The sequence below is a fragment of the Zonotrichia leucophrys genome, chromosome 14 (assembly GCF_028769735.1).
Source record: "Zonotrichia leucophrys gambelii isolate GWCS_2022_RI chromosome 14, RI_Zleu_2.0, whole genome shotgun sequence".
Classification (NCBI taxonomy): domain Eukaryota; kingdom Metazoa; phylum Chordata; class Aves; order Passeriformes; family Passerellidae; genus Zonotrichia; species Zonotrichia leucophrys.
This window is the reverse complement of record NC_088184.1, coordinates 7,024,593-7,038,026: the sequence shown is the minus strand read 5'-3', so window position 1 is coordinate 7,038,026 and position 13,434 is coordinate 7,024,593. Positions and strand designations below refer to the sequence as shown.

Here is a 13,434-nt window from a genome sequence, read left to right as displayed (position 1 = left end):
CATGTATATACAAGTTCAGTTTAAGTTTTATCATATTATGTATAAGATAATAAAATTTAACTTGATTCCTTGCTAAAATCCAGGCAAGTCTCAAACTGGTTTTACATCTAACTGGGCTCCCACCCATTCCCTTTACCTAATAAGCCCCTCAGAAACCACATGAGGTCACACAGATCTGACTAATAAGAGCATGGCCAAAGCCCAGAATGAAATGTCACTGCAATGCTATTAAAAACTGTCTGTATGTATTTTACTCATGGTGTTAAAGTGATCCTGAAGTACAGAGGAATATCTGGAGGGACCTTAGGCCAGTAATAAATCCAACAGCAGTGAAGCCTAAGAATGCAAAGAGATGACAAATGTGCGGGGAACAAATTAGACACAATAAAGTAATTGAACATTAGTCTTTCTCTAATTGATTTGTTACTAACTGACATTGATTGTACCTGTCCTTTTGGATCTCCATGAAGCCATTCTCCATCACACAGTTTCTAAACTCCTGAAGCCTTGTGAGGAAGCAGCATGTGCAATAACACAGGGCAATACTTCCTGTAGTTCCCTGCTGTTACATTCTTAATTCTTCCTCTCTGCACAGATTAATCCCTGTTTTCTATACATCTCTATTAGAAACAGAACATTTGGACTTGCTAAAGCCTTTGGAAATCAACATACTGTATACAGCAGATTAAAGTTTGCATCAGGAAAGAATCAGAATTCAAAGCTTTGACAAGGCATTCTAGATTTTGCTGTACATAAAAATATCCCTGCATACTCCTATGAACAATAACGAAAAATACAAGTCTCCTCTTGATCCTTTGGCTCTAAGTTTGTCCCAGATTCTGACAACAGCATGCAATTAAAGATCAGAATGAGAACAGAACAGGAATCAGATTTCTAAACCTCTCTGGAGGGGGCTATATCTGCACACATGTTGATAGGACCATTCCCTTTACATTGGTGATTATACTGCAAACAGTTTATAACTCTGTCCTAGAGAGTAAAAACTACACCTGAATACCCACTGAGCACCTTTCAGTTCTTTATGCACTAATTTTCCCTTTTAAAAAACAGATTCCTGTTTTCACTGGCCTGATTGATTAGGGCCTTCTGTGGGGTTTTGGAAGGCATATATGACAGTAATATAGTTTAGTCTACATCTGACAAAAGTGCATCAAACACTAAAGATGGCACAACATGAAGTTTTTTACCAGCTAGAGCTATGTGATATTTTGGTCACCCAAAAACTCTTGATAAGTTTACAATCATGTTTCATCTTATGAATTCAGCTTTTTGCTCCCTTAGCTGTAGTTAATTCTAAGAGAAGTCAAGTAAAACAATTAGATGGCAATAAGTAAATTTTAGGGACTCGTGAACTTTTTATTTGAATTTCAATTCTTGACTGCATTTTGGAAAACTGAGGAAAAAACTCAACCCATAGGAGTGCAAATTTAGGCCTCATTAAGCATCAATCACTTATAAGGAGAAGCTCTGAAACACAGTAGCAGAATTTCCTCATCTTGAACCACTTGGACTGACAGAAAGACTTGGACAAGGTACCTACTGATGTTCAACAAGTATTAGTTTCTAGGGTGCTGTGTATGATTAAGTGCTCTTTGTTACTTTAGGTATTTTTCTGTAAGATTTGTGCCAATTTAATGTTGTAGCAAATCTCCTGCAGAAACTGCAACTGCCAAAATATCTGTACCCTTTTTGCCCACTGGTACTTGTTAGGCTCCAACAGAAGGGAAGTCAGTAGAGAGAACCTATAACAATCCTCAGATTCAAAAGTCAAACCTGAAAATTTGGCAGATGTCAAGTGTTAATATGCTGAACCTTACATGTGTTTTAAGGTAAAAATGTGGGGGAAGAAACCTTCTTTTTGAAAACCATATAATCCAAATATTTCCACTGGTTATCCACCATTTGATCTGAATAATAATTTTTACTGTTTCAATTTTCCAGAGTCTCTTGAGAAGTAAAGATTTGAACACTGCTGGGGCCACAAGTCATTTGGTCTTAGTTACAGTTTAGCTGTGGCTTAATTTATTTGTGAATGATTTATTAGAATGAGAAGTATTCAGCAAATATTTCTATACCCATTGGAGCTGGGTTCTGCCACAATATTTAAATCTGTGACACGTTCTTCAAGTACATATACAAAAAAATTTAATAGGTTTACATACTTAATCAAGAATTCAGAGCCCCAACTCAAACTTAAACTTACCAGATATTAAATGCTAGGTTATTTAATCGAGTATCTGTAAAACCTCCAGTTCCTTCTTGATATCTAATCATCACAGCTTGTAAAAAACATGGAGCAAAATAAACCACATATCACTTAGCAAGCTACTTCATCACTGGATGCACACAATTCTTCATCCTGTTTTGTGATATGCAGACCACAACAATTGTGTTTTCCTACTGGTTTCTTATTGATCTAACCCATGTGGGCTTGTTTCCAAAGGCATTCTCCTCACCTTTATGTACAGCAATGTCAAAAGAGTATCCAAAGCAAAACAGAAAAGGAACTTGAAGTAGTGGGCTGAAATCACAGAAAAGGTTTTAATAACCTTGATAGAAAACCAAAAATTCTCTTCTGACATCTGCTACAACTGAGGGCAAAAAATCAAAACCCCCAAGCTATGAAGTACTGGATGCTTTAGAAGTTGTAACACAACTGAACACAAGACTCTTGTTCTCCAACTGCACCTGGGAGTCTGGGTGGGGTTTCTCCTCACTGACTGCAGGTGTTACACACCATTGTAATCAAATTCGTTTTCAGGTCTTTTACCCCTGCAGATACTTGCAAAGTTCACAAACAGATACTAGTGAAGTTTATAACTATACTAAAATTTCACCTGGTATTAGGCTAGCAGCACTAAAATATTAATTGCCTGTAAAATACATTAATCTAAAAAAGAAGCTTCTGACATTCATTCTCATCACCTGTGCTTCACAGGTATTTTTTTAAAAAGTTAAATCAAATTTTATCACAAGGACAGCACTGAAAAGAAAGACCTATGATCACTGAGCTGCTAAGAAATTATTGAATGCTTTCAGATACCTAGGCCTGAGTCACTTAAGCATTTAATTCCTATTGATCTTAACAAAGCTCAGGCACCTTTATACTTTCAAACATCTGAGACTTGAATTCTTAAGGCCTTTTAATCATGATGAAAAAATGTACCCTATCACTTGCTAAATAAGTTCACTCTAGGTTGTATTTATGTCAGCTTTCATACAGGCAAAGAGAACAGCAATCATTTTCATGTAGCTTGGGGCTTGAAACAAGCTCTCACTTATACAGGAGTAAATTCAGGGTAATTCCATTTACTTCATTTGATTGGATCTGGCCTCTTGCTTCTGACTCTGCCTGTGGTAACAAAAATCTGTACTGTAACATTTTTTTCCCCCTCCAAAATAAGATTGCATTTTAAGGAGAACGCTTACCAAGAGGAATGTCAAGGTTTTGTACCGCTTACAGAGACTGCTGGCCTCTCTACGTGGATACTTGAGCTCAAGAAACTGAGATTTTTTGTAAAATGAGGGAGGACATGCACAGCCAGCACCTGCTACAAAATACCATCCCCTTACACAGACAATTACTTTCCAATCCCCACCACCCAAAAAATAAAACGGAAGTCTAAACACACAAGTTATGGCATGACATAAACTGTATTTGAAAGGCAGAAAGAACCATGCTTTGGATTAGTACTGCAGTACTTAGGAGTAGAAGATAAGTCAGATATCTAAACTTTTCTGGCACAGTAAATTATTTTTACTTTTTTGTTTGTTCTGGCATAGCTATTCCTAGCAGTCACCTGCCAGGCAGGAGCAGATGTACAGCTGCTACTGTGCCAGGTAACACATCACTGAGAGGGGGAGCAAATTTCCAGCACTCACAGAACATCTTCTATCAGGTCTGCAACAGAGTTTCAAGTCTGGCACATCTTTGCATCATTACTCTTGAAAATTTTGGCTTTTCTATTTAAATACATAAACAGTCCATAATAACCTACTTACAGTTCCCTGTGTTCATTATTCTTTCCACTGAAAATTACAGCAACTGGAATCCTCAGCACCGCAGCACATACTGTGCACACCCAGAAAGAAATCAAAATGTGTCATCATTGTTGATAGAAGGATAAATATAGTTGAAGTCAGATTAATATTTCCAAGATTACTCATTTCTACTTCAAAAGAGAAGCAAAGATCATGTGCGAAATGACAGCTACCCATCTGGGACTGGAAAAGTCACCATATGGATGCCTTTTGCTAATTATAGATAAAATTTTGATCTAAGGGATTTCAAAGTAGGGATCTGTCAGTTCAAAAATATACTTCCTCTCCTCCCTCATTCAGGCAGTGCTTTGGTGCTGGTTAATCAATTAAGCAGAGCACTGGATCCTGCAGATTGGCTTCACCTTTAAGAGGGCACTTTTCTCCCACTTGATGCAGTATGTGGTCCCATTCACAGCTCAGCTAAGGAAATATGTCACAATGGTTCCTTTTTTCCCCCCAGATCAGAGTAGCCTCTATAATTTTTTAGCCCAGTGGCCCACACATTCAGAGCCCATGAGACAGCCTTATATTACAGCTCCACATATGATACCTCTACTTGAACTACAGCAGATACTCCTGAAACCATCCTAAGTGGACTATAAGATGTTTCAATAACATAATTGTCACCCAAGGTAAGTTCTTCCAAGAGCAATTAATTTACATAAATTATTAAGTATCTATTCCTAACTTTGTGCAAATTGCTTCCTATTAGACAGTAAAATTAATTTTTTCTTGTATTTTGTCCGCTGAGTTGACTGATTAATTCTCTATCAACTTAGTCAACTGCCTGCATTTATTTAATTTATAGACCACGTTGTTCTTCTGACTTTGCTTTGATACACTATCAGGGTGAAGTTGTCCTTGAGACAAAAACAAAAAGGGTTTCTCCAAACCTCCCAAATTTTGGCCTCCTTCTAGAGTGCAAGCACTGATACTCCAATAGCAATTATATCACTGCCAAATGCAGAGGCTGCAGAGCCTTTTCATGCCTGCTTAGCATTTTATAGCATTTATACATGGACTGCATCAGCCTTTTTGTCACTACCGTACAAATTCACTTCTGCATGTAAAGGTAGCTGATGTGAAGAAAACTGCATCCCTAATAACGGGGAGAAACAGGCTTTTCATCAGACCATTGACAACACTCACATGCTTACAACAAAGCCTTGTAATCCTCCCCTCTGCTGAGTTCACTGAAGGTCACACAGGGCACATGTGTTGGATGTTACCCCTCTGCCTCAGAGGTGTTAGGGGTGGGGAAGAGCTAAACAAGGGCAATTCAGACCAGCTGTTGTGTATTCACTCCTCTCCAGAGGCTTTCTAGACAAACTGTAGCATCTTCAACCATACTTTAGCCACACAAACCCAGTATGAGCTCATGCCAGACACATTTTCACACTCTTCCTCTCCTGTCCCTGTACAGTCTCACATTCTGTCCATAATTAAACCAAGCACCTGCCACTGTTAGGCACAGAATTAGTACCTGTACCGGCCCTTGACACACCTGAGTGCTTCCTGAAGATCACCAACATCCACCTTTGGCATATACACATCAGTGAGACTGAAAAGGCAGATGGAAAGGGTAATTGCACCCAACCATTTAGTTTCCTACCTAAAATATAGCAAATTTGCCTTGTGGAAGCCCCAGTTTTCTCAAGAGCTATTGTGCCCAGAAAAGCAGGCTGCCAGCAGCATCAGGTGCCTTCAACAAGAGCCTGTATTCCAGCTTCTCCCACTACCTTCCCTCGCAGCCCAAGGGGAAAACAAAGTACAAAGAGATAATCACAAGCAATCAATTCCTTTTGATGACTTTTAACACAGGTGGCAATCATCTAGTACAATGACCATCTATTGAGTAATCCAATTCTCAGCTTGAGCATTAGTTAAGTAATCCTTTATCCTGAATATCTTATCCCACCAAGGAGCTAGCTTAACACAGCACTTATTCCTACACCATTTAACCATTTACACCAAGAAGTTGCTCTGTCCTCATCACTGAAGCCATATTTCCAATCACATTTCTAGAAATTACTTAGTAGCTTATATTGTATCCATGCCATGAAAACTTTAACCGCACAGAAAAGCTTCTCACTTGCTATAGTGATAAAGGAAGCATGGCCATTCCTATGCAGACCACAACCTTCACACCGCTCCAGTCCCTGGTAGCTCCAAGTTTTTCTCATCTTATAGTTGAATTTTCCACCCTAGCTTTCAAAGCAAAATCTTAGCACACAAAAGATTTAATCCTTCAGCTACCCCAAAGTTCCCACACTTTCCTAGAGAAAATGCAAGTAGTCAGCCGTCTAAAAACCAACTAAATTTCAGCTTTAAACTCAACAGAGCATCCCATGGATAAAACTTCAGTTCTCATCATAAGAAAGGTAAGACAAGGCACTACAATTCTATTCCAAAGAGAATGAACTATTTCATTCTACACTGAATTATTTGCTTTTGAACACGAACCGAAGCTGCACCTGCTCCGGGCACTCCCCTCACGCTGCCCGACAGCCGCCGGCGCTCACGGGCACCTCCTGCGCTCACACTGGCACCGCGAAAGGGCTCACCTCACATGGAAAACATGGAGCAGTCCCTGCAGTGCAGCTCTCTGTTAGCACGAATCCCAGGGTGGAGCCCGCCGTGGTTCAGGGTTCCCAAAGTCACTCAGGGCCAGCAGCAGCCACCAGCGAGCCCCGCACCGCAACCCACGAACATCTTTAAAACCTTCTCCCGAGCCAGGCTCCTGTTTTCTGGGCTGACCCGTTCCTTGCCCTCGGGCAATCTCCCCGTCCTGCCGATTCTCCTCAGGTGCACCCGGAGCCCCCTCACAGGACCCGCCCCGCCGGCCCCACCTGCTCATCAGCATCATCCTCCTCAGCTGCGGCCGCTAACGGCTCGCTTTGAGCACGCAAATTAAATTGAGGCCTCCCTGATTGTACTAAGAGCTTCACAAAAACAAAAACTAAAAAAAAAAAAAAAAGGAAAAATAACCACAAAAAACCAAACAAAACCCAAAAACAAACAAAACAAAACAAAAAAAAAAAAAACAGGAGGGGAGTGGATTCAGAAATTTTAACACTTCAAATTTCTAAGTTTCTAAATATGCAGTTCTGAACTGGTTCTGGAAAACTTTGTGACATGGAAAGGCCCACGGAGTCACAGGCCTCACGACAATGTCCTTAACCTCTATGATCAAAGAGTTGCCTAAAGGCAGCATGAACAAAAACATTCAGAATAGGCTCCTGAAAAAACCTACCTTTTGTGAGATTCAATAGTTTACATGCTGCTGAAAGGCAGCATCTACTTCCACTTGAAGTTTGCAAGGCCAGACTTGAAAGAATTTCAAGGTTTGTTGTGGCTTTTAAAAAATCCGTGGCTGTGCCCTGTTGTGCTCAGGAGAGCGCTAAGCTGGAAAAAGGGGGCCAAAGTCAAGTCCCTAGCTTATCTGAAGCAGTAATAGCAAAAACTCTCTTTTGTCACATTTCTCAAGAACAAACTATTTTCACAACTAACCTAGGCCTTTCTTTGCCCCTTCCATCAAAGCCCTACCTCTCTACAGCGAGGAACTGCTGATTTATGGGGCTGGAGAAAAGCAGAACTTAGCCCTAATGATGCAGAGCATGTTCAAGGTCAGAGGGGATGGCGAGGCAGAAACTGCTTCAAACAGCTGAAACCTCTGCATCCTGCACTCTATATTGTTGTTCTACTGGGCTAGATTTTTAAACCTGATAACAACACAGTAGGATCGTGCATTAAGAAATTACCTCCAAAATGTACAAGCATTTTCATAAAATATCTAATTGTTTTGCCAGCTGGTGCATAATGTGAGCTGACTTGTAGGATGCTGATGCCCCATGTATAAGTTTCCCAGAGATGTTCAGTGTGTTAAAGCAGGTTCAGTTCTTTGCTGCTTTCACAGGCTTAGCTTGTTTAGGATGGCTTCATTTGCATTTAGCTGAAGAAAAATTAGGATAAGGAAAAATTTTAATGTGGCATATCTACTAAAGATAATAATTCTCCTAATTCCCCAATGCTGTCCATTGTCTTAAGGGAAAGTTGGGGAAGAAAGAAGGAAATTCCTTAGTAGAATGAACAGCAAGAGAACCTAGCCTGTCTGCTGATAAAAACATTAATATTAATGAATTTAAGGGATTGGCACAATCAGGTTGTTTATCTGATGAAAATATGAAGAACAGAATCATGACAATTTCAAGGAAAAGAAGACATATTTGAAAATGAATGAAAAGAAGATATGAAATGAACAAAGCATATGTTTATGCTTTCTTAAAAACAGCTTCAGGCCTTTTGTTAGTATCCCATGATAATACCAAGCATGAAACAGAAGAAAGTTTCTACATTTTAAATTTCCTTTAGAAGTGTAACTAAAAGTATATGGAAATGCAGTGAGCACTGCTTGGGAGAAAAAATATCCAAAGTTCTGTTCTACCAGAACTGCTTGTAACATAATAAGCAGAAAGTTTGGTGGATTAAATGTAGATCTTCCCCACACAGGGAACAGGCAATGTGAACTTAGGTCCTTTTCATAAAGTTCTAGCTTTCTAAATATATACAGCTATATCTAGGAGAACCACATGTAAGGTAATGATCCATTCAGAGGGTTTAACAAATGGGTACTTCAGAACAAATGAACATTTGTGTTGTGGGGGCTGGTTTTTTGTGTTGAAAGCCCACAAAATTTTAATCACAGAAAAATTATGCATTTTGATGTACTGGCCCAAACTAAAACAATTAATACATACCCTAACAGCATGTCATACTGCAGAGTTAATTTTATTTTGCATATCTATATCTAAGATAAAAATTGTTTGTAAGTAACTACACACTGAAATTATCCAACAGATAATGAACAGAATGTTGGAATATCAGCTCATATGAAAATCAGATTATGTTATCTGAAAATACTTTAGTAAAATCATTCATGAATTCATGGCATGTTTTTCTGCCTTAGCACAGACCAACTATTTTTAAAATACAGAGGTATTTGTTTCTCTGCTCACTATAACTAAGATTTTGGTAAATTTTAAAAAAGGAATGTTTTTCTCTTTTCCTTAATTGGACATTTCTTCTCTAAGCAATATTCTCAAGTTTTATGTTTATACTAAGTAAAAAATTCTAAAGTGACATCATAAATGTCTCATGTGCTTTGCAGACCTGTAAAGTCACAAAATGGAAAGTAATGTCCCTGTCTAAGAGTACTGGCTGAACAACAGGAATTTCCTTCAGGCATTCTGACTTTTTGCAGCAAAATAAAAACAACAAATTGGGGCAAGCTGGCAGCTCAGCAGCCCATTCACACTCCGTGGCTGGCACTGAGCAGGAAAAGGTGGCCCAGGACCTGTCCCTTGTGTCAGCCAACATAAGCTGAGCTGCTGAGGAGGTGATAAAGTTGCCAAGGTGGCACTACCCTGGAAGTGCACTGACTGCAGCTGCCACAGGGAATGTCAGTCAGGAAGGGTAAGGTGGTGGTAGGAGGGCTGGCAAGTGGAGGCCTCTCATTTATCTCTCAGAGATGAATGATGTCTTTGCTACAATCTCACACAGGTCTTTAAGCAGCCAACTTCTCTTGGGTTTATTATGCAGAGTACAAGGACTGCACTGAACTCAGAGAGCTGCCACTGGAGATGCACTCCCTCTGTTCTCAGTGGAAGATGTGTTGATCTCCTCTAGCATAGCTAGAGGACAGAGGAAATGTCACAGAGGGAACCTGCTTCTCCAAGCAGTAACTTAGAATTTTATGATTTGAGTAAATATTCACACTACCTCTTTATATAAAAAACACATAAATGCTAGTCTCTGTAAGTACTGATTAAGCTTTTAAGAACTATGAGAGCTTTAATTGTGTATTTTGTGTGTGGAGATGTATTATTACAGCACTTAACAACAGCTTCAAGCCATGGCAGTGTTCAGTGATTTCTCTGACATGCCACTGCAGCAGTCTCCATGCTGCCCACTGAACAGAGGGACCACTTCTGGAGTAAAGTTGTGCCAAGCCTTAGCCATGAGATCAGAAACTCTTCCTGCTCTTCCACCCAATGAAAAATGTTTGGATAGATGTTCATTTATGGTGTTTGCTTTCACCAAACCTCATGACATTCATAACAGGTGAACACATTTACAATATCATTACAACAATACATTTTGAAACAATCACTTTTGCTGCTTAGTATTGTACCAAGGAACTAAGAAATACTGGCCCAGGAGTACATAGAAATACTGGGTACCAGGAGCTGAGCCTTTCAGTTTTCTTTGTTGTTGTTTCCTATCATTGCTACTATTTCACACAAATGGAAATGCAATTGCATCAGCAAGATTATGAAATCTTTAGAAATAATAATGTTTAAATATTTGGTAATACTTTAAATTTAAATAATTAAGACTTAAAAAACACAAAAAACTAACTGTGGGCATATTGGTTTTGTTCCCTGGGTAATTGTTGAAGTGATATCTGCTCATGTAATGGAAACTTATCAGAATGCACAATCTTGTGCAGCAGCAGCTCCAGACTGGAACAATTTTTAGCCTGACTTGGCACTATTATACTATGAGCTGTTACTCCATAGTAACGCAGCAGGACCTGGAACAAAACCTGCTGTTTGACCTGGCATTTCTGTCCCTGCTGTGCATGGATTATGCCATGGGGAGATGCAGGTCTTGCTCCTTTATTTAAGTGTATAGCCCAAGTGTGGATTTCTACAAGAAGCCAAGAGAAAGCTCAGCACACTTTTGCAGCTTGCTGGAGCCAATGGTTCAGAAGATCAGGTTTTTTGGCAATTTATTCAAAATGCATTTCCAAACCCTTAGTTTCATTGGGGGCACTGAAATGTTAAGGATGCCATTCAAACACACCTCATAGAACAGTGCCTATAAAATTATCTACTTTTTCCACATCTGTATAATGTTTAACATCAGTGAGTTAAACCACAATTACATTTTTATAATAATTTTAATAAAGCATTATTCATGGGTGTGCTTCTATGATGGTCTCAGCAAGGGAAGCCAAGGGCTGCTATTAAAAATGTAAAGCATGGTGACTGTGCTTTAATACACAATGCTTCAAGCTTCCCATGAAAATTTAATAATTTTTGATGTTTCAAAGAAACATCTGACTTAACAAGTGCTTGTGCCATTACTCACTTGTATTTAAGTGTGTGACATTGTTGTCATCTCTTCTTCCGTTTCCACCCTCTGGAGAACATAGCAGAGAGAACAGAAAAATTCTCCAAAACTGTTGTCTAGTCCCTACAGGCTGAGGAAAAAACAAACACACACTTTAAGACATGAAGTCATGCAAGAAAAGTTGTACTTTAAACCTCCTTCTATCTCTTGCTGCCTCAGTCATCACACAGCAGCCCAAGATCAGAAGCAAATGAGAGACAGAGCCTGAACCAGGCCACAAGTGTGACTTAACAAAGCGGGTTTGAGTTCAGAAGTAGGTAAACTCCTCAGACCTAAATAACGTATAAAAAGTCTCAACACCCCAGAAGATGATCAGGGAACCAAGAAGCAGGTAATAGGATTGCTCTGTACATTCTGACAGTAGCCTTTTCTTACAGGATATAAGAAATGAGCTTTTCTAGCAGATGGAGAGAAAGAAGGAGCACAGTACATTCTCTTGTTAAGGAACCTTCTCCCAGAAAAGTAGTTTGACAGGTGGGTATAAGTTAACATAATTTACACATTTCTATAGCTTGGATAAGTGTAGGCTATTAGTGCAGGCTGATGTAACCTATGTGACAAGAGGCTGCAGACTGAGAAAAGATGAAAGAAGATTCAAGATGAAAGACCTACAGTATATGATGTGCAATTGACACCATTATTCTATCACCTCTGTGCCCCAGCTCTTATAGATTAGGAGTGAAACATGACCTGAATGTAAGTATGAATATATTGAAAGAGCCATAGGCAGGAATCAGAAGAGCACTGAAATTGGACAAGTATCTGAAGGACACTTCAAAGAGTTTTACCCTACCTAAAGAAGAAAATTTGGTATTTTTTGCCTGATATTTTTCCTCTTATGGTGTATTTGCACTATAATAAATTATTTCACCTTCCTTCTGTGCACTCACTTTATGAGGAACAAAAGCAGCAAATTTGGAAGATCAACTACTATATCTTGGGTTTTATTACTCATCATAAAAAAAAAAAAGTGAAATTCAAGATTTCATCCCAATTTCCATCAAAGATCTTTACAACATGTTATTTTATTTTCCAGTTTTCTTAGCATGACTGAATCATTCCACTGGCCTGACTGGCTTTTTTATTCATTACCATGATACATGGTGCTAATCCCCTCTGCACTGCCCTCTCCTCCTGGTGCCTTAGACCTGGCTCTGTTGGGAGCTCTTCCTTCCTCAAACAAAGCCCCAGTAGCGTGTGTAGATGTATAATTCCTTTTCTAAATATTTTTAAAGACCTCCAGAATCTTGTCACTGAGCAGCTTAGGCACTCACAGAAACAAATCAGAGCCAACATCTTCTGCCTCTAAAGGAATCACTAAATTATAGTTTTTTAAAATAATAATTTGTTTTGAGGAACACTTTCAAAAACTTTTTTCCTTTTCTTGTTCTGATTTTTTCCCTGAATGCTACAATATTTAAAGGATGTTAAAACTTTTATAACAGTTGGTGTCTCATATCAAGACAAAAATAATATACCATCAGCTATCTTGCTTTGCATGAAGATTTTAAAGAAGCTTTATTTTTTGCAAACAATAATTGACAACTCAAGATAAAATCACTATGTGTGATTTTTTTCCCAAAGAGTAAACAGGCCTCTTTCTTTTGTTTTGTCATTCTTTTTCCTACCAGTATGTTTTGTCCTTCTCACTTGGGTAGCCTCCAAAGCTCTGATTTTACATTCCTCTATGTACATACCAAGAAACCCACAGCTGAAATCAATGAAGTAATTCAGTTTGCAAAGGATCTCTGGAAGTTTTCCTATCCAACCCCTCTCACACCAAGGACAACTCTAAAGTTAGGTCAAGTTGTTCAGGGACTTGTTTGATGATCTCCCTGGAAGGAGATGCCATTAGCACCTCTGAGCATCTTGTGCCAGTGCTGGACTGCCCTCACCATGAAAAATCCTTCCCATTACGACTGCTTGGAATTGTCCTTGTTGCATCTTGCCTCTGTTGGCCTTATTCCTATTGCTGTGCATCTCAAGAAGGTTCTGGCTCTGCCTTTGCTATTCCCTCCCATTAAGAAGTTGAAGTCAGCAATTTGATGTCCTCCTCCCTGGCCTTCTCTTCTCAAGTCTGAGCATGAGCAGGTCTCAGTCTCCTGGTACATCATCCTCCAGCTCCCTTATCACCTCCACCCTCTTGGCCAGACTGGCTCCAGTATCTCTTGTCCTGCA

At 39.3% G+C, this 13,434-nt stretch overlaps 1 long non-coding RNA gene across 1 annotated transcript in view; it reads right to left on the bottom strand.

The window, feature by feature from the left end:
- Positions 1–6,829, bottom strand: part of LOC135453953 (uncharacterized) — a 91,264-nt gene extending 84,435 nt beyond the window's left edge. The window contains exon 1 of the long non-coding RNA XR_010441998.1: positions 6,627–6,829. This is a non-coding gene — a long non-coding RNA (uncharacterized LOC135453953). The remainder of the gene's footprint in view (positions 1–6,626) is intronic.
- Between the last annotated feature and the right edge of the window lie 6,605 nt (positions 6,830–13,434).